The sequence below is a fragment of the Dromiciops gliroides genome, chromosome 3 (genome assembly GCF_019393635.1).
Source record: "Dromiciops gliroides isolate mDroGli1 chromosome 3, mDroGli1.pri, whole genome shotgun sequence".
Taxonomy (NCBI): Eukaryota; Metazoa; Chordata; class Mammalia; order Microbiotheria; family Microbiotheriidae; genus Dromiciops; species Dromiciops gliroides.
The window spans coordinates 354,860,099-354,882,392 of NC_057863.1; the positions used below are offsets into that span (position 1 = coordinate 354,860,099).

The window sequence follows — 22,294 nt, forward strand, 5'->3', positions numbered from 1 at the left end:
ACCTTCTAAGAAATGTGCCAGCAGGGAAGAAGCCAACCTTCGACAAAAGAAAACACCTCCTGTGACTGTTTCTCATAGAGACAGAATGTTCCAAAGCATCAAATGACCCCCTAGTTAAACGTGGATGTTGCCTTCTCCTAATCTGAAAAGCCATGTATTTAATTAGGGCCTATAATTAAAGGAAAATCAATAAAACTGCCCGAGAGAGATCAGGGATTGGGGGTTCTTTAGATACCTTATCCTGTTCTTTTGCTTGAGAGGACTCACTTGTTTACTCTAAAAGTAATCAGTACTGTTTAAACACTGGATCCTTTGGGTATTTCTCTTAAAATGCTGCGGAAATCAATTCATTAAGAAACGAGGTGTATAATGGATAGAGCACTGAACTTGGAGTCAGGAAGACCTTATACACGTACTGGCCTAGCACCACACTAGACACCACACAAGTTCTAGTTACTATTGTTATTGTGGTCATCATCATTGTTGTTCTTATATTCTGAACAAATAACTCAGCCTCTCTAGACCTCAATTTCTATATCTGTGAAATGAAACTGACTTGATATTTTGCCAAACAAATGAGAGCTCACAATCCAAATGAGTTGTGTCTGCTTCAAAGAAGTCCCCTCGTGAGCCCAAATATTTACCCCCCTGATGCCATCTGTCATTAAAACATCAGGATTTGCCTTGAGGCCCCGATGATTGGGTCATTTGAATATCCTCTGTTATTGCAGTTCTTCACCCCTTGAAGGTTTGATTTTTTTGAAATGGTCAAAAGTCATTTGGACCCAAGAGAGTCAGGTGAGTGATAAAGAGACATAATCCTACTGAAGATATCTCCAAAATGTTTTCCTTTTAGAAATTATTATGGTATGTTGAATAAAATATAAACTTTATTCATTTGAGTTAATACAAAAAGTATAACCATCACTACATGATACCATTTTTCCTTAGTAGTTCACAAGATTTTTTTTTTTTTGCAGGCAATGAGGGTTAAGTGACTTGCCTAGGGTCACACAGCTAGTGTCCAGTGTCTGAAGGCAGATTTGAACTCAGGTCCTCCTGAATCCAGGGCCAGTGATTTTATCCACTGCGCCACCTAGCTGCCCCCAAGATATTTGTTTTTTAAAGCAATTCCTAGGGAGGAGTTCCAGAAACATTTTGATTGTGTAGCACATATGGGCTCTAGACCAGGATGAATAAAGATGGCAGAGTAGGAAGAAGCCCACAACCACTCCAACAAAGATCTAAAAAGAGCATCAGACAAGTAGACTGGGAAATCTAAGGCAGAACCACAATGGGTCATTTTTCCATCCCCAGATCATGAATCCGACTCACAGTCAAATGACCAGGACAGAGACTGTAGAACAGGGGCAGGCCTATAGCTCTGTCATTCTGACTGATGTATGAGGTTATGGATTTATCCCCCAGATTCAGATTAGGGCCAGATGTACACAGCTCTGTCTCTCTGAACTTGCAGAGCCTCCCACATAGCTGATGCAGCCAGTAATTGTATCCTGTGGTGCTCCGCAAGGAAAAAGTTTAAAATTACTTGAACCCAAACCAGGATCTAGAGATTGGAAGCTCTAGGAGGATCTGCACCCAGATTAAGTTTGCTGCTACTTTCTCAGGTATTGAGTGATATGTTCTTCAAGGATCACAGTGGGCAGTTCAGTCCAGGGACCTGCTGACTGATTAATATCAACTGATATTCAGTGCTCAGTGAGACAGTGGGGTCTCATGAATCCAGCATGACAAAGAGCTATTCTCAGTTTGTAAAGGCATCAGGGCTAAAGTATTTTGTTAGTTATTTTAAGTGGGGTAGAATGATTGATTAATTAACAAAATCCATTTTACTTGTTGTTTGTCCTTCATTTTCCAGAAGGACCAATGGCATCATGGGGTGATGTCTTGACTTGAGTGTGAATTGGATTTAAGTGATGCAGAGTTCCACAAAGTTGTCAGCCTCACTCTCTCTTCCAAAGTCATCAAACCCCATGGCAGGACCAAACACCAGGCAATGGCCTAGAGTGCAGTAGATGACCTTGGCATCTTTGATGTCTCACCAAGTTCTAAGTGCTCCACAGTGATGCTTCAGCCACTTCCATAGGCATTGGAACAAATTGATTTCATCTACTCATTCCTTGGAGAAAGTCTTCACATGCTTGAGGCAGACATCTTCCCAATTCACCTATAGGTTTGAGATTCCTCAGTTACCCTCAACTTAGTTTAGCCTGTCTTGCCAAGATGTTTTTTTTAATTTAATTTTTATTTTTAAAATATCTGAAAATATTATTTTAATTTTATTTAGAATTTTCCTCATTACATGTGAAAAAATAAAAAATAAATTTTTTTCACATTGATTTTTTAAAACTTTGTGTTCTAAATTTTCTTCCTCCATCCTCTACCCTTCCTATGAAATCAAGCAATTCAATATAAGTAACACGTGCAGTTATACAAAACATCTTCTCATTAGTCAGGTTGTGAAAGAAAATAGACAAAATAACTTTAGAAAGAAGAACTAACAAATAAAATTATACTTCAATCTGTATTCAGATGCCATCAGTTCTTACTCTGTTGATGGTTTGCATTTTTCATACAACTTTCTGATAGCATTCTGCTCTTCATTTGTTTCACAATTACTATTGCTAACTGTATTACCCTCCATCTTATTCCCTTCTCTTGATATTTACTCTTTTTTCTATCTTCCTTCACCCTATCCCTCCTTGCTTTTTATTGCCCCCTTCCCCAATCTGCCCCTCTTTCCTTTGCCTCCCCCGCCCCTTTATCTCCTTCCCCTCCCACTTTTCCTCAGGGCAAAACACATTACTATACTCACTTGAGTGTGTATGTTACTTCCTCTTTGAGGCAATTCTGATGAGAGTATGGTTCACTCACTCGCCCACTCCTTCCCCATCTTCCCCTCCATTCCATAAGCCTTATCTTGTTTCTTTATGTGAGCTACTTTTCCCAAGTACACCTCTCCCTTTCCCTTTCTTCCAATGTATTCCTCTTACCCCTTAACTTTATTTTAAAGATGTCATCATGGGTCAGCTAGGTGACACAATGGACAAAGCACCAGCCCTGGACCCAGCAGGCCCCAAGCCCAAATCCAGCCCCAGACATAAGCTACCCCACCCTGCCTGCCCCACAAAAACCAAGGATAAACAAAAAAAAAATGTTTTACAGATATCCTTCCTTCACATTCAATTTACACCTGTGCCCTCTAAGTATATTCCTTTCAGCTGCCGTAATACTGAGAAATATCTTATGAGTTAGAAGTATTATCTTTCCATGTAATCTTTATCCCTTATGATTTCTTTTTCCTGTTGACCTTTTTATGCTTCTCTAGGGTCTTGAATTTGAAAGTCAAATTTTCTATTCCGTTCAGGTCTTGTCATCACAAATTCCTGAAAGTCCTCTTTTTCTTTGAAATCCCATTTTTCCCCTGAAAGATTATAGACAGTTTTGCAGGGTATGTGATTCTTGGCAGTAGTCCCAGTTCCTTTTCCCTCTGGAATATTATATTCCATACCCTCTGGTCCTTTAATATAGATGCTGCTAGATTTTGAGTTATCCTTACTGTAGCTCCATAGTATTTGAATTCCTTTTTTTCTAGCTGCTTACAATATTTTCTCCCTGACCTGAGAGCTCTAGAATTTGGCTATAATATTTCTGGAAGTTTTCCTTTTGGGATCTCTTTCAGGAGGTGATTGGTAGATTCTTTCAATTTCTATTTTACCTTCTGCTCCTAGAATATCAGGAAAATTTTCCCTGATAATTTCTTGGGAGATGATGTCTAAACTCTTATTGTTGTTCATGGTTTTCAGGTAGTACAACGATTTTCAAATTATCTCTTCTGGACCTATTTTCTGGGTCAGCTTTTTTTTCAAGGAGATAATTTCATATTGCCCTTTATATTTTTTTTATTGAATTGGATTTTCTTTACTGTGTTTTGGTTTCTCATAAAGTCACTAACTTCCATTTGTTAAATACTAATTCTTAGGCAATTATTTTCTTCAGAGAGCTTTTGTACCTCCTTTTCCATTTGGCTTTTCAAGCTGTTGACTTTTTTCTCATAACTCTCCTGTATTGTTCTCATTTCTCTTTTTCTTTTCCCCACCTCTCTAAATCTTCCTTCTATCTCTCATACTTTCTCTTCAAAGTACCTTTTGAGCACTTTCATGGCCTGAGATCAATTCATATTTTTCTTGGAAGCTTTGGATGTTGGAGCTTTGACTTTGTTATTATCTTCTTCTGAGGGTGTATTCTGTTCTACTTTTTCCCAAAAAAAGCTCTCTATAGTCCACTGTTTTCTTTTCCTACTCATCTCAACCAGAAGCAGATGTCTGACTGAAATCTGATTCTCTATGGTCGGAAGGTTGGCATGCCTGTGCCCCTCCCCCACTGGGCCGCCACCACTCAATTCAGCCCACTGCATCAGAACCTGGTCACTTTACCCTAACTCCAGCAGAGACCACAGCCACTTCATCCCGGCCAATTGTCAAACCCCCTCACAGGTCCACGAGCCGAGCCTCAGAAGAAGCCACTGGTGCCTAAGACTCCGAGTTGCTGGAGGCACAATTTGTTTTGGGCTTCATCCACACCACATGCTGTGCTCCTCTGTCAGCCCAAGCAGCAGGTGATCCCAGTTGCCGTCTTTGGCTGAAAAAATAGTCTCACTCTCTTCTTATGTGGTTTAGGCTGCTCCAGGAGTTGTTTTATAGCATTATTTTAGAGTGTATGGATGGGTTTATCAGGAACTTGAGAGAATCACAGGTTTTCCTCTGCCATCTTGGCTCTGCCCTTTGACAAGATGGTTTTACTGTGGTGTGGTCACCGCACAGTCTTCTTGGAGCCATAGGTGAGAGTTGGGTGAAGGTAGGCACCAAAGGTAGCTGAGCATCCCTGAAAAGGGCTCTGCAAGCCCTTACACCAGAGGTCCTAGTCCTCCCTGAACATCCCATACACCCCCATCAACCTCATTATATTGTAAAAGAATGCTGGTATAGGAATCAATCAGGAAACCTGAGTTTCTAGTCCCTCATCTGTCATTAAATAAGAGGTCTTGATTAATGTAGCCTTAGATACTTTACAGAGAAGCTCTTGGCAGGGATATATTCAATAAAACCAAGACTACCAACTTTTAAGGTAAGGACATCCTATTAGACAAAAACTGCTGTGAAAAATGGAAAGCAGTCCTACAGAAAGTAGGCTTAGAATAAAGTCTTATACCATAAGCCGCAACAAGTTCCAAATGAAAGATTATTGCTCTATCAAGAAATAACAAATATAAAGAATTCAGAGACTGATTCAACCATTTTGGAGAGCAATGTGCCCAAAGGGCTATGGGACTATGCATACCCTTTGACCCAGTAATGCCACTACTAGGTCTGTATTCCAAAGAGATCATAGAAAAGGGAAAGGGACTTACATGTACAAAATATTTATAGCAGCTCTCTTTGTGGTGGCAAAGAATTGGAAATTGAGGAGATGCCCATAAATTGGGGAAAGGCTGAACAAGTTGTGGTATATGAATATTATGGAATACTATTGTGCTATAAGAAATGATGAGTGGGCAGATTTCAGAAAAATATGTAAAGACTTAAGTGGACTGATGCTGAGTGAAGTGAGCAGAACCAGGAGAACATTGTATGTAGTAACAGCAACATTGTGCGATGATCGACTGTGATAGACTTGCCTCTTCTCAGCAGTACGATCTAAGACAATTCCAAAGAACTTATGATGGAAAATGTTCTCCACATTCAGAAAAAAAGTGTGGATTCTGAATGCAGATTGAACCATACTGTTTCTATTTTGTTGTTGATTTTTTCTTTTTTTAGGTTTTCCCCTCATGTTCCAATTCTTTTTTCACAATATGACTAATGCAGAAAAAAATAATTCAGAGAAAATATGTATGTATGTATGTATCAGAATGAACTGATGCAGAGCAAAGTAAGTTAAACCAAGCAAGCAATTTATAATATAAAAGGAAACAACACTGAAAGACTTCAGAACTCTTATGGATGCAGTGACCAATTGTTTACTTCAGGGTCTTTGGCGTGAAGCATGTCTTCCTGCCTTCCTCAGCTTACAAGGGGGAGCTATAGTTGTGAAATGAGGTACTGTTGTTTTTGTTTGTCTTTCCTGTGAATTGCATTAGCCTCAATATCTCCTCCAGCATCATTGGAGTCCAGTGGCAAGACAAAAGTTAAGACTACTTTCAATAGTCCAGGATACAGTGGACCCTTTAAAACTAAGATCTTTCCCCATCTCAGTTTGTCTGAAGTAATGCCCATTCAATGATTAAGTGCTAGGTAAGAACTGAAACAAAAGATATCCTAGTTTGCCATCACAAAAGAATCACTCTGGGAGGGGAAGACAGTTTCTGGCAAAAACAGAAAAGAGTTGCCATCTACACTCTGAGCCATCAAAACCTAAACAATGAGCAAGAGAGGTTTGGATTGGCACCTATTATTGGCCATTCAATGAAAGCCAGTGTGATTTGGGCCTAAAGAGATAGTCAAGCTAGCTCCATTTGAATTACAAAAAACCTGTTTTTTTTTTCTGGAGTTATATTTCAAAAATATAATAAATGATAACTGTGCCAGAGAGTTAATTGTCCCAGCTTTTTTGAAAAGAAAATAATGATAAAATAAATAGGAAAAATTTTTAAATCTACCCAAACTTGAGGATACCTTACAAAATACAAGCAACCAAAATTATGTTCATTTGGACAGAGCGCCCACATATAAGGATATGACTCCCCATATGAACAGAGGGACTAGATATGATGAAGGAAGAAAGAGGAGAAGGAGGAGAGGGAGGAGAGCAAGAACAACAACAACAACAACAACAGAACAAGAATAAGAAAAAGCAGCATGGCCAGCTCAAACTGGTATGTTGGGTCCCCAGAGGGTAGCTACTACTATTCACATATTGTTGTTCATCCTTCATTCTCAAAGGATTTAAGCGGGGGAGAGCTGTGCAAAGTCATCAGCCTTACTGTCTCCTCCAGTCATCAGAGTCCAGCGGCAAGACAAAAGCCAAGATAACTAACTGGTGATGGCCCATGAAATGAGGCATAACTTTTCAGACACAGTCGATATATCTATTTCTTTTGCTCAACAGTATTTATTAGACATGAAAGAGGAGAGTGGGTCATTAGGAAGCCACAGTGCAGTTTTTTCTTAAAAAGGCATCACTAAAATATTTTAGACCCCTTTAGCAATGACATGGCAGAATAATAGCTCTAGCTCCAAGAGTGTTTCTGAACCAGTTCATACTGGCCCAAAAGAGGTAAGTGTTGAATTTTTAGTAGGAATGTTTATACCTCAAAAATTGACAAAGGCTAAAAATCAGGGCTTGCTTTATTGTTTTTCTGATTTTCTAGACTTAATAAAGTGATGGAGAAAAATGTTAATAATGCAGGTTATATTTAAAAGTGTGTCGTGTGTGTGAGTTTTCTGAAGAGATGGTTATTAAATATTTACCAGCAGGGGCAGCTAGGTGGTGGAGTGGATAGAGCACCAGCCCTGGAGTCAGGAGTACCTGAGTTCAAATCCGGCCTCAGACACTTAACACTTACTAGCTGTGTGTGACACTGGGCAAGTCACTTAACCCCAATTGCCTCACTTAAAAAAAAAAAATTTACCAGCACACCACAGTCAAGCTTTCTAGGAAATTTATAAATTCTATCAGACTATTAGATGTTCCACACCTAGCACAGGGATCATCACTAAGGAATAAAGAACCTTTGCCTACACCCAAATATAATGCACAATACTTGGGCTTTATGGTCCCTTTCCTCCAGGAATTTGCTTAATTTTATTCTCCTGCCTTTGAAAGGATAGGAAAAAGAAAGCTGACTCTACAATACCATTGGAAGAGTTTGAATTCAGATGCTAGTCACCCTTTAGGCTGTCTTTTTCTTGCTTAGATTAATCTGTTTCACATTCAAGGTTGTAGGGGAAGATAGAATGTTAGGTGTCCTGTCCACTAGTAAGACTTTTCTCATATCTTTGCTCTCACCATTAATAACCTAACTGCTCCTCTTCAGTATGCCCTTTATTCTCCTCCAAAGTGGCTCAGTGACTCTCTAGAGTAGAGGGGCCTGGATATTTACTGACCTGTGTTGTCTTGGGCAAGTTGCTTAACCTCCCAAGGCCTCAATTTCTTAATTTGTAAAATGGAAAAGTTGAACTAAGTGGTCTTGTAGGAACCTTTCTACTGTAGAGCTAGGAAGCTATTTTTTTTGTTTAGTTGTTTCAGTCACGCCCGAATTTTTGTAACCCCTTTTGGCATTTTCTTGGCAGAGATACTGGAGTGGTTTGCCATTTCCTCCTCCAGCTCATTATACAGGTAAAGAAACTGAGGCAAACGGGGTCAAGTGACTTGCCCAGGGTCCCATAGATAGTAAGTTTCTGAAGCCAGATTTGAACCCAGAAGATGAATATTCTTGACTCTAGGCCCAGCACTCTATCCACCGTGGCACCTAGTTGACCTATGATCCTATCACTCTGCACTAAAACTATTGAGCTCAAAACACACTTTCTTCAGAGTACTCTCAGTGTTGTTTGTATAGAGACTTAAAGATGTATTAGTCTGCATTTCTTAGGTGTTTTCTTAGTAGGGGGCATGACAGAAGGGGCCTGATCAAGAATGACTAGGTTGAAGGATGTTTTCTCTCTATGGAGGATATCAACATCCCTAATGATGCCACATTAAGGTTTTTTGGATGAATCAGGGATACCATATATTTGAACCATAGCCTTAGATTTGACCTCTGGACGGGGAGAGCAGACAGAGATTCAGAAGAATAATTGGAGCCCAGGACCCAGAGACTCATATAAGAGAAGAACTACACCCAGAGATGGACTTGGGTCCTTAAAAGGGGAAAGAGAACATAGAAGTCTATTTATCCTAGCATCCTGCCTCAGGGAACACCTTGATCCAAGCCATAATGAGGAGATGGGGAAAAAATGGTGAAAGAGTTCTTGGAGAGAGAATCATATGGCCCCAGGAGAAATAGGAACTATGAAAATGTAAACTCATTGCAAAGATTATTTTTTTTATACATATCCTCTACTTAGAATGGCACTAGCACATAGTAGGTGCTTGATAACGCTTATTGATTAATTAGCTGATGTCAGGAGAGGTGGTAGCAGCCGAAGGCAGTGATGGAATTTGACCTTCTGGATCCAGCCTCTTAGAGAGAGAAGGGAAAAATCCTAGACAGCTCCAAACTCCTAGATAAAGGCTCTTAGAGAAAAAAGGGAGAATTCCTCTACAACACCAAGTTCCAAGCCCAAGAAGAAGTTGGCAGAGAGGAGCAGTAAGGAGCAAAGTCACAAGATGCAGGAGCAAATTCGGACACCACCCTCCACTACTGCTGTGAGCTTTTAGACTGTAGAATCACTGACCCACTTTGGAGGGATGAGGAAGGGTTCAACTACAAGTAGGACCATAAGTATAGAGGATTATAGATGCCCCTGGTGGAAGTGAGACTCACTGTAGGCAGAAGGAGAATTTTCTTCATTATTTGTGGACTTGAGTGTAATCCCTTTGTGGTTTGCATTTTCTGACAGGTCCTATATTTGATGTAATGTTAGCCTGAGGGTTTGCATGGGAACAGCCCTTCTTACAGAGAGGGCTAGACATGACCTATATTCCAATGTTTACAGGGAATATTCTGGGGAGAGGCTAAACCAGCCAAATTCTCAAGGGAAATTCTGGAAAGAGGTATGAACCAAAGAAAGGTTTGATTTGTTTTTTGGTGGGGCAATGAGGGTTAAGTGACTTGCCCAGGGTTACACAGCTAGTAAGTGTCAAGTATCTGAGGCCAGACCTGAATTTAGGTCCTCCTGAATCCAGAACTGGTGCTTTATCCACTATGCCACCTAGCTGCCCCCTAAAGAGAAAGATTTTTGAGGGATGCTTCCAATCAATTGATAAGTCCACGAATAAGCATTGATTAAGTACAAGATTGAATTCACTTGGTTCAATCAACTAGCTGCAGTTTTAGACCACAGATTATATAGTATCTTAGTTTTTTCCCCCTTTGGCTGTGAAATCCTCAAAAAATTATGTTTTCATCAACTTTGATATTTCTCCACAATACCATGTATAAGTTTTTATACCCAGCAGTCACTCATTCAGTCACTGGATGCTGACTAATGAATTGATTGGTGCTTTTCTCCAAGGCTTTACTAGATTTGATATATAGGTAGAGGGTGTCTAGGCAGAATTTCATACCAAATAGGCTAATGAAATGCTTCTATTCAAGGGCTTATATCTGTAACATGGGAAGGAAGGCCCTAGAACTCAAACTGATACTATAAATCACTGACCTGGATAGATAGAAACAAATTCTGAGATGTAAGCCTAAAATATGATCAAACTCCAGATTTCAAATGATAAAGAAGCTTAAAGTCAAATCTCTTTAGCTTTAGTCTTCACTTCCTGACACTAAACAAACTGAAGCCAGTCCTGATAGGGACATTCCTTAAGTGGGTTTCCCTCTATGATACCTTTCTCTTTTCTTTCCTCTCCCTAAATTCTCTCTCTTTTAAATCTGGACTGGTTTTCCTAATTCTCTCTGGAGGGTACCTTCCAAAGTCTGTGGAAAGAAACTTACTACAATTGATTACTTGCCAGAGAATCTTGGCACTGGAGGAATGAAAGGAGGATTACGGACTTGTAGGACCAGCTTTGTCTCAGTGTGAGAGTTGACCCTTTCAGAAATCAAGCCCGTTAATTGTTCAGCTAAATGCTGGTTGACCTCTATAATGTAGGATTAAGCGTGTGTGAAGTCCCACTCCCTGGAATTATGGAAAGACGGAGGGACTGAGTGTGCCATTTTTGTGACTCAGAGGTACATACTAGGCTATATTGCTGAATGAATGCTTTCTTCTATCTCAGCCATCTCATCCTGTGGTCAGCTCTGAGATAGCAGCTATAGTGTAATAGAAAGAGCTGAGCAGTAGTGGTTGTGGGTCATCAGACCTGGATTCTAGTCTTCCTTAAAAGATAAAATTAATTTTTCAATCATATGTCAAGGGCCTACTACTTGCCAGGTGTTGTAGATACAAATAGGAATGTAACACATTTTCCACCTACGCACAGTGGCAGAGAGGATTTGGAGTATGATAATGCTGGATGCTAGCATAAGGGATCTATATAGTTGGTGCCAGAGATTCTTGGGTAAGAGATACCCATGGGGCCAGAGACTCTTTGGGAGAGACGCATGAAGAGTAAAACATCAGACACAGGGGAAGCTGGATCTTTATCACGTCCCCAATATCCAGCTTGCATCCCTAGAGTCTGCTGGAATGAATGTCTTTGGATGAGATTGGGTCGTCTGACTTGCTTCTTATTCTACTCACAGTTAAGAGCACGTTCCATCTTGTGTATTTCTCACTACATTCTTATCTGTATAACTCTCCCAAATTCTGTTTGTTGTTTGCTTGGATGGATAAGTTTACTTGCTATTTGCTATTTGTGATGGTCTTTTGTATAATCAGAATTTGGTCAGAAGGAGCTAAACTGGTGAGTTTAAGTTGAGGGCCATGCTTCTCCTTAAGAGCAACTAGAGAAGAGACATTCCTTCTAAATCCCTACTATAGCACCAGGCCAGAAATATTTGAAGGGGCAAATAGATATATTTTTACAGATAGGAATATGAATATATGTATATGCATGCATATGTATGTGTATATACACACATATAGATGTGGATATTTATATATGTATATATGGTATATATGCATATTTATGCATGTGTATGTATGTATGTGTGTGTGTGTGTGTGTGTGTGTATGTGTATGTATACACACACAAATTCTAGCCAGATTCTATCCTTGGAGAAAGAGGCAAAGGAAGGAGTGTAACGATTGGAATGACGCCACCTGCTGGAGACTTACTGTAGAAGAGTTCCGCCCATGAAGTGAAGGTCTTTGAGGACAAGACCAGGAGTCTTTTCTTTGGCGTCAGGAAGTGACGCGGACTACTGGGAGGAGGAAGGAAGAGACTGGCGCTCGCTCTGGGGCTCTTTCCTTTGGACTCTGGTGGAGAGCGGAGCTAGAAATGTGCTCTCCCTTTAATAGATAGGAATCTAGGCCTTTTCTTCTCTTTACCAAATTCTTATTCTCCTTAATAAATGCTTAAAAGCCTAACTCTTGCTAAAGCTTATAATTTATTGGCGACCACTCATTAGATATTTTAGACAGACTAGCTAGAATTTTAGCCCTTAACAGGAGAAAATACCTAGCCATAGCTTCTCTCATATTTCTCTAGAAGAGTCATGGGCCAGGTCCTCAATATAGCTATGTCACCCACAAGTCACCTCTGTGAATTTAGATAACCCATGTAGACACATATATCTTATAAAAGTGAGACAGTACCTGCCCTCAAGGAACTTACATTCTGCTAAGAGAATAAAACATGTTCACAGAGGAGTATGTTCAAGATAGATAGATTAGATGGATTAGATCGATAGATAGATCGATAGATAGATAGATAGATAGATAGATAGATAGATAGATAGATAGATAGATAGATAGATAGATAGATGATAGATGGATAGATAGATAGATGATAGATGGATAGATGTGTTTTACAGAGAAACCTTTCCCATATATGTGAAAACAAAGGAGTATAGCACATGTATATGCATATATGTATATACATATACATACATGTATACACATACATAATCATATACATATACATGTTATTCCTTGTATTTTCATTAGCTGTCCCTCATAACTAGAATTCTCTCCTTTCTCATCTCTACTTCCTTATTTCCTTAGGATGTATGTGTGTTTGTATAGTAGATAGATGATAGATAGATAGATAGATAGATAGATAGATAGATAGATAGATAGATAGATAGATAGATAGATAGATAGATAGATAGATAGATAGGGGCAGCTAGGTGGCGCAGTGGATAAAGCACTGGCCCTGGATTCAGGAGGACCTGGGTTCAAATCTGGCCTCAGACACTTGACACTTTCTAGCTGTGTGATTCTGAACAAGTCACTTAACCCTCATTGCCCTGCCCCCCCCCCCAAAAAAAGATAAATAGAGATACAGGTATAGGTATATAGGTATGTGTATAGGGATATATGTGTACATGAGTGTGTATGTATACAAGTGTATGCATATGCATTTACACATACACATACACTTGTACATGTATATATGCATGTATGTGTGTGTGTGTGTGTGTGTGTATACACACAAAGAACCATTAGGGAAAACACAAGGAATTGAGACATAGAGCATCTTGTTAAACAGTGGTGTCAAAATCAAATAAGAAAGGGGTCATTAAACCATACTTAAGGATTCCTGCCGCTACAAATTGACTTGGAAAACCACATTATCTGTGTCCTGTTGTATTTATATTTACTTTGTTAAATATTTCCTGATGACATTTCAATCTGTTCCAGCATCACTAGGGAGTGTTGTGACCTACAGGCCTCAGCTTCGAAGCCTCTGAGGAAGAGGATGGAGACATGGGTCATTGGATTACAAAGTACATGGGGGACAGAGTGGAGTGTAAGATATAAGAAGACTGGAAAGGTGGGAGGGAGGTTATGAAGGGCTTTGAACCTCAAAGGATTTTATATTTGATCCTGTAGGTGACAGGAAGCCAGTGGGGTTTATTGAATGGTGGGTGATACAATCAGATTTATATGTTAGGAAAAACATTTTTACAGCTGAGTGGAGGAACTGGAGTAGGAAGAGATTTGTGGCAGCTAGGTGGCGCAGTGGATAGAGCACCGGCCCTGGAGTCAGGAGGACCTGAGTTCAAATCCGACCTTAGACACTTAACACTTACTAGCTGTGTGACCCTGGGCAAGTCACTTAACCCCAGTTGCCTCACCAAAAGAAAAAAAAAAAAGAAATAGAAATAGTCCAGGCAGGAGGTGATGAGGGTCTGCATCAGACTGGTGGCAATACCAAAGGAGAGAAGGAAGTGTACATTAGAGTCAAAACTACTATAGTTTGCTGTCTATATTCATAATTGAAGTCCACACTAAAATTCAGTAAGAGTTTGATAAAATTGTTGTAATTTTTTCCCTTCCAAATTCTTGGACTCCTCTGATATCTAGTCCCACACTTTTGGGAGTCTATGGATTCTAGGTCAAGTAGGTCTGGTATACAGAGAGAAGAGACTGGGTGTAAGGATTCAGGATAAAGAAACAGTTGAAGGTCAAAAAGTTTTATTAATGACAACAAACAATTTTCTACCTCTTAATCTTGAAATTCAACCTTGAAATTCAAAGTGATATGAACTGGTAGATTCAATTTAGTGTCTAGGAAACAAACACAAATGACTGTGACCAAAGTCAGGCAAGGGGATCTAGACTTTTTCTGTGAAATACCAGTCTTTGAGATTGGACGATGAATGAGATGACAATTACAAAATCACAAAATTTGGAGGTGGTTTTTAGAGAGAACATCTAGTCCATCCCTTCCTTTTATGAAAGAAAAAATGAAGATCAGAGAGGTTAAATGAGTTGTCTTCTTTGAACCAGGCTAAATATTCTTCAACCATTTTTCATAATCATAATTTGAACTTCCCTGTCAATCCTGCTCTCTCCCTCCTCTGGATGTCAGTGTCTTTCATAAAATGTGGTCTGCAGAACTGACAACAATATTCCAGAAGTTGTCTGACTAGGCAGAGTACACTGGGATGATCATCTCTATTGTTCAGGATAATATTTATTATTCATATTAATAATTGTCATATACTTCTATTAGTGTAACTAATTACACTAGTTTTTTTAGTAGCAAATATACTTTTGATGCCTATTAGACTTGCATTCAATGAAAGTCACTAGTTTCTTTTCACATGAATTGCCATCAAGCCATCTTGCATTTAAGTTATGAATTTCTTTTGTAACAATTCAAGAATTTACATTTGTCCTTATTAAATTTTATATATTATTGTTGGTTTGTTGTGGGTTTTTTTGAGGAACTCAGGGTTAAGTGACTTGCCCAGGATCACATAGCTAGTAAGTATCTGAGATCATATTTGAACTCAGGTCCTTCTGACTCCAGAGCTGGCATTCTTTCCACTGTACCACCTAGATGCCTATTCATATATTATGCTAAATATGCTGATATATTTCATGTATATAAAGAGAGACACTGAGAGGTAGCATACAAATCCTTGATCCTGAAGACAAGAAGACCACTTTGACCCAGGTCAAGTCATTTCTTCTCAGTTTGCCTCAGACAACTCCTTGAGACTTATCTACTACGTCACAGACTGGTCTTGACATTCAAGTGAAATGAGTTCCTACCCATTGACAAAGTCATAGGTCATGTATTAACAGAAGATTCAGTCCATAGTTCCAACCTGTTGAGTTCTCTTTGGATTCCAAATATGTTACCCAACATGTTGGCTATCCCTTTTTTTTTGTTTTGTTTTTGTTTTTGTTTTTTGGTTGTTTGTTTTGTTTTTGTTTTTTTAGTGAGGCAATTGGGGTTAAGTGACTTGCCCAGGGTCACACAGCTAGTAAGTGTTAAGTGTCCGAGGCTGGATTTGAACTCAGGTCCTCCTGAATCCAGGGCCAGTGCTCTATCCACTGCGCCACCTAGCTGCCCCTTGGCTATCCCTTTTAATTTGACATCCACTATGGATTTGATAAACATATCATTTGGGTCTTCAGCCAAATTTCAGGTTTCTTTTCTGTTTTGTTTTCTTTCTTAGAGACTATATTTTCCTATCATGCCCATATTGGAAGTATAGTTCCCCATCTACTGTTGATCGGTATGAGAGCTTTGACCTTAACCATTTACAAACTTGGTCAGTTCAACCCTCCTTAGGCAACCTGATGGTCTCCCTTTCCCAGGGGCTTACCACATTTGTACCAGATTTAGAGTAGACACCAGATTGGTTTAGCCCCCTGTAGCTTAGAATTATAGAACTCAATTAATCCACCAGTCTAAGCAAAGTTTACAGGTGTATACCACCATGCTCTGCCAAGATTTTTAAAATTTTAAATAAGTAAATAAATAGATATATAGATAACAGAATAGGCCCTATGGGGATCTCTGAGATATGACACTAGAAACCTCTTTTCATATATATATATATAGTGCTTTGAGGAAAAATACTATACATCTATTTTATCACTTGATCCTCACAACAACCTAGTGAGGGTGATTCAATACAAATAATTATCCTCATTTTACAGATAAGGAAACTGAGTTTGAAAGAGGTTGGTTGACTCATGACCACACAGTGGTCAAGTGATATACTTGAGCTGGTTTCCTTATTCCAAGTTCAGGATTCTATCATGTCATGCTTCATCTCAATTATCTTCCATCTAACTATATATTATCCAGCTCACACCTCTCTATTTTGCCCACAAAGATATCAGGAGACTATCAAAAGCCTTATTGAAATCTTATACAATTTGCATCTATAGAATTACATCTACCATTCTAGTAATTCTGTCAGAGAAGGAAATTAGATTAGGCTGGCATGACCTGTTCTTCCTAAAACCTTGATGGCTCTTACTTAACAGGCTGATGATATCAGAAAGAACACTATGCTTAGGTTAAAAAAGACCTGTGTTCCACTCTGACATTTATTCATTGCTGCTTAGCTCTAATGGCATTTAAAGGATCATAAAGTGTTAGAGCTAGAAGAGGCCTTAGAGATAGATCATGTGGACCCAAATCCCTCACTTCACCAATGAGGACACTGGACTATAGAGAAGTTTAAATGCCTTGTCCCATTTCAGACAGCTGTTTCATACCTGGATACTTAAATGGATTGGCCCATCTTCTTGTTTTCTGTCTTGCTCCACTCTGGAGCAACAGAAACCTCCATGACATTGTCCTGAGGTAACCCCACACAGATACCTTGGGCCTTGGGCCTTGATTGGTGAGAACATGAACACAAACTCACATGGCCCACTATATCTAACCATCCTGAGTCATGCTTCATCTTCCTCTCCAGCTGTCTTCTGGTCATCTGCCTGATAGTCTTCACATTCATCATTTCATATGACAATAATATTCCATTACATTCCTGTACCACAATTTGTTTAGCCATTCTCAATCTCCTTTGTTTCTGGTTCTTTGCTATTACAAAAAGTGCTGATACAAATATTGAGTTTAATATGGGACCTTTCTTTTTATCTTTGACCTACTTGACATATATGCATAGAAGTGAGATTTCTGGGTCAAAGGATATAGACATTTTAGTCACTGGTGACTGCTTTAGCTGGCCCATAATTTCAGGAAGACTTTAACCATGCTTAACTTCACTCCCAATTTCCAGGCTATTTGTTCTGACAGCCTCCCAGAAGTCTTCTTCTCTTCAACTATAAACCACGCTCTGTAGGCTTTAACCCTTTCATCTCCAGAACTTTCAACCTGAGGCCACATGGTCCTGACTGGGGACTGCTCATAAGGTTACTGGTTCTCTTCAAGAATGAAGGCCCAGGGGGCAGCTAGGTGGTACAATGGATAAAGCACCAGCCCTGGACTCAGGAGAACCTGGAGTTCAAATCTGGCCTCAAACACTTGACACTTACTAGCTGTGTGACCCTGGGCAAGTCACTTAACCCTCATTGCCCTAAAAAAAAAGAATGAAGGACCAACAACAAGACATCCACCTCCATGCAAAATAGAAGAACTAGAGGAAGGGATAAAGGAAAGAGCAAAGGAAGGTAGTAATAGGAGGGAGAAAGGAAACAATCCCAAAGAGGCAAAATGATCTGTGTAAACATAACTTTACATTTTCCCTTTTTGTCATTGTATCCCTTATACTAGCATAATGCCTGGCATATAGGAGGTATTCATAAGTACTTGTTGAATCAAATTGAACAGCCTAAGGTCCCATGGATAGAAAATGTTAGAAACATAATTCCAAACAATAACTAGAACAGTGCTTTTCTTACACATAGAAGGCACTTAATAAATGCTTGCTTAATTGAATGACTGGAATTGATCCCATATTCGTTAATCCCAACTTTCCTTCAAATTTCCCCATTTTTGTTCTGAACACTATTCTCCCAGTTGCCTCTGGTCTCAAACTTGGGTTTTCCCTTGACTCTCCTCACTCTCTTACACCCCATCCCCATATCCAATCAGATGCCAAATCTCACCAATTCTGCCTATACCATATCTCTGTATATTTTCCCTTCCCTGTACTCCAGGAGTACTACCCTAGCTTAGTCTGTAATTACCCCTCACCTAGACCATTGCTCTAGCCTCCTAAATGGCCTCCCTACTTTCAGCTTCTCCTTTCTCCAATCCATCCTCCACACATTCACTATACTAATATGCCTATGACATAGGTCCAACTATCACTTCTCTGGTCAAAGATTGTTCGTCATTATCCATTGGCTTCCAGGGGAGTCTTAACCGTGAGGATAGCTCTCTGAGATGGAAAGCCCATAGGAGTGCCTGGCATAGAAAGCAGAACTCACCAACAATTTTACTTTATAGGAACCTGAAGTTCATTTCCAGCAATTAGTACAGTGCCTGGTACACAGTAGGCACTTAATAAATGTTTGTTAATTGATTGATTGGTTTTCCTTCCAAGGGGAGTTTAAACCCTGAAAGCCTGCATAGAACTCAAGGTAGAAAGTTAGATTTAAAGGAATGTGAAGGGTTGTCTCTATAGTATTGTTTCCCTTCTGAGATAGATCCAAAAAGGCTAGAGGAAAGTTGAGAGCCATGGAGTGGGAGATGGTGCTCAGCAGAAAGGGGAAGAAAATCACATTAACTATTTTTTTTTCTTTCTTTTTTTTGTGGGGCAATGAGGGTTAAGTGACTTGCCCAGGGTCACACAGCTAGTAAGCGTCAAGTATCTGAGGTTGGATTTGAACCCAGGTCCTCCTGAATCCAGGGCCAGTGCTTTATCCACCGCACCACCTAGCTGCCCCCCACATTAACTCTTTATGTGCTACTGAATCCTGTATCCTATTCCACATTTTTCTGTTAGGCTAAATCAAAGCTGCATCCAAAGAACTAGAAATGACTTGTTGCATAGAGGGTAATAGAGAAGTGCATAGTGGGTATCAGTAACTTGTAACACAAAACCCAATAGGAATTTCAAAGAAGAATAGGAGTTAAAAAAATCAAAGAAGTATGTGGCAGGAAGAGGGGAGGGGTTGGTTATACGGCAAGAGCAAAGAGTGACAGGCAGACAATGAGAGGGCTCCATTAGTGCCCTTGCAATATTGAGATGAAGTAGGGGAGATATCTAGCACATTGGATGGAGCCCTTGTACTGACCTTTGGGGAACATGGACAAGAGCTGTATGAGATGGGCAGGCACAAGTGAGTTGGGATCTACAACACTGAAGTGGATTCCTGAATTGATGAGATCAGATCCATTTAAGCATTGAAATAAAAGTTGTCCTATTTCCCATACAGGCTGAAAATCTCCATCAGTCTGGAAAATTGGGAAAATTGTGTAGTGGCTGGTGTTTCCAGTGACAAGTTTACATTTCTACCACAGTAGATAGTCACTGTAATCTGTATTCCAAGTATAGTCTGATTTCTCTCCTGGAAGAGAAAGTAAAAGAGTTGAAAGAATCTTTCCACTCTCTGTGTTGTTAGGGAAAATTAAGTATTCCTAAAAAAAGAGAAAGAAACAAGGCTTTATTGGTGTGGAGGGAGTGTCTAAAATAGAGAGATTAGCCCCTGGTCAGAATGTAAGGGAGTAGAGGAGTGTTACACAAAAGAGAAAAGGAAGGAAAGATATGTTGCACAATTAGAACACCAAGACAATTTTGAGGGTCTTCCTGAAGAGGTAGAAGCAGGATACTATGAGGAGGAAGGAACTTTTTCTCCAAAGAATGATGGAGTAAAAGCACAGAAGTTCTCAAGTGAGACATGACTCAGTAGGGATCAGAGGAAGATGAGAGATGGTAGTGAATTATTCCCTGTTTAGGGATTCTGAAGCTGCTATTTGTCAAGTTGAAAATAACAGAAAAGTCTATTGTATTCTTGGGGCAAGTACTCAAAACAGAAAAGAGGACCTCCTAAGACTACCCAAATAGATGACAGATACTCACTTCTGATGATTCAATGGGCCAAAAATAATACAACCAAAAGGTTACTTTAAAAGTATTACCGGGGGCAGCTAGGTGGTGCAGTGGTTAAAGTGCTGGCCCTGGATTCAGGAGTACCTGAGTTCAAATCCGGCCTCAGACACTTGACACTAGCTGTGTGACCCTGAGCAAGTCACTTAACCTCCATTGCCCGGAAAAAAAAAGTATTACCAATGATTATGAAGGCTTGGGCATGAAATCAAAGACTATAGGAGCATAAGCTGTGTTTTTCTCACTGTTGCCTATTGAAGGAAGAAGATGCAGAAGAAAAAAATTAATTTGGGAAGTGAACAGTTGGCTATGAAGGTGGTATCTGAAAATGGAATTTGGACTTCTGGACCATAGCTTAAAATATAAGGATGACAGATTTCTGGCCAGAGATGTACACCAAAGAAAGACTGGTAAGATGTGTTTGCCCAGTGTCTTTCACATCTAATCAAAAGGGATTTAGACTAAAAAGGATAAGGGATGGACAAGACTGCCTACATATATTTCCCAAGTTAGATACCATAAAGAGTAGCTACCAAAAAGAATAGAGGTTAAAACACCAAGAAGTTTATAGGAGACAAAATCCAATAAAGAAGACAGTAAAAAGCTGGGACAAAACACATTCTGTGCTTCTAATATCCATATTAAAAATTACAAATGCCAAAGTTTAAGTAACAAATAGGTCCAAACATAAAAAATCAAATCTGACCTCATTGATATTATTGAGATTTGGTGGGGTAAAATCTATAATTAAGCATCATTGTGAATGTGTATACCATATATAAAAGGATTGGTGAAAGCAAGTTGGAGGGTGGGCTAGCACTGAGAAGATATATTCAAGTGAAGAAATCCACAAACCATAATGGAGGAAAATGAATAAAAGCATTTGGTGAAAGTCAATGGGAGGAGAAAAAAGAATACTTTTATAATTGATATGTACTATAGACCACCTAGCCAGAAAGAGGAAATGGATGAGGAGTTTGGAAAAATATCACAAGCAGGACAGAGAGAAATGTTATAGTAGTGTTAGGAGACTTCATTTATTCAGATTTCTGCTAGAGTTCCTTCTCTATCACAAGCAGAACAGCTAATGACTTCTTGATTTGTCATAGTGATAGTTTCATTCATTAAAATATGGAGATCCCAACAAGGTTGAAAATGTATTCTGCATTCAATTCTCACTAAAAAGGAGGAATAAATGGTTGCTGGAGTGGAAAGTAACCCAGAGAGAAAGTAACCCCTCCCTCCTAGAATTTGTGATAAAGATAGGGTACATTATAAATTCATGGAATACATTACACATTTATGTTATTCAACCTCAGCTGGTCCTCCACCATAGCAAGTTAGTCCTTGTATTCTTCCCTAATTGATTCCCTATCTCACTCTCCATAGAAGTTATTATAAATCACATCTCTCCTCAAGCCTCCTACATTTTTCCCTCTACTTTTGCTCCTCTCACTCACTCTTCAACCATTTGTAATCTGGCTTCCAACTTCATCACTCAACAAAAACTGTTCTCTCCAAAATTTCCAGTGATCTCTTAATTGATAAATCTGATGGTCTTCTCAATGCTCATCCTTATTGAGCTATTGGCTACATTTGAAACTGTTGATCACCTATTTACTCCTCTTTTTTTGTGACACTGCTTTCTCTTTGTTCTCCTTCTGTCTTTCAAACTGCTCTTTCTCAACCTTGACCTATCTGTTCTCCAGAGCCCTGTCCTTGGTCCTCTTCTTTCTCTATGTTTTCTCTTTTGGTAACTTCATCAGCTCCAATGGGTTTAACTATCATGTCTATGAGGATGACACACATATGTATATATGTATATAGATATGTAAATGTGTGCATATATAGAGACAACTAGGTGGCACAGTATACAGAGGCTGGACCTAGAATCAGGCAGGTTTGAGTTCAAGTCCTACAACAGATACTCTGTGACACTAGGCAGGTTACTTAATTGCTATCTGCCTCAATTTTCACATTTGTAAAATGGGGATAATAATGGTTGTTGAGAGGATAAAATGAGACAATATTTGTGCAGCACTTAGTACAATGCATGGCACATAGTAAGTGATTAATAAATGCTTATTTTCTTTCTTTCGTATATACATACATATTTGTATATAAATGCATATACTTATGTATACATACATTCATATGCACACATGTCCATTCTGTCCTGGCCCACATCACCAATTGGACATTACAAACTGGATGTCCCAG

At 39.3% G+C, this 22,294-nt stretch overlaps 1 pseudogene; it reads left to right on the plus strand.

The window, feature by feature from the left end:
* Window positions 1–22,294, plus strand: part of LOC122747603 — a 105,477-nt pseudogene that overhangs the window by 4,152 nt on the left and 79,031 nt on the right.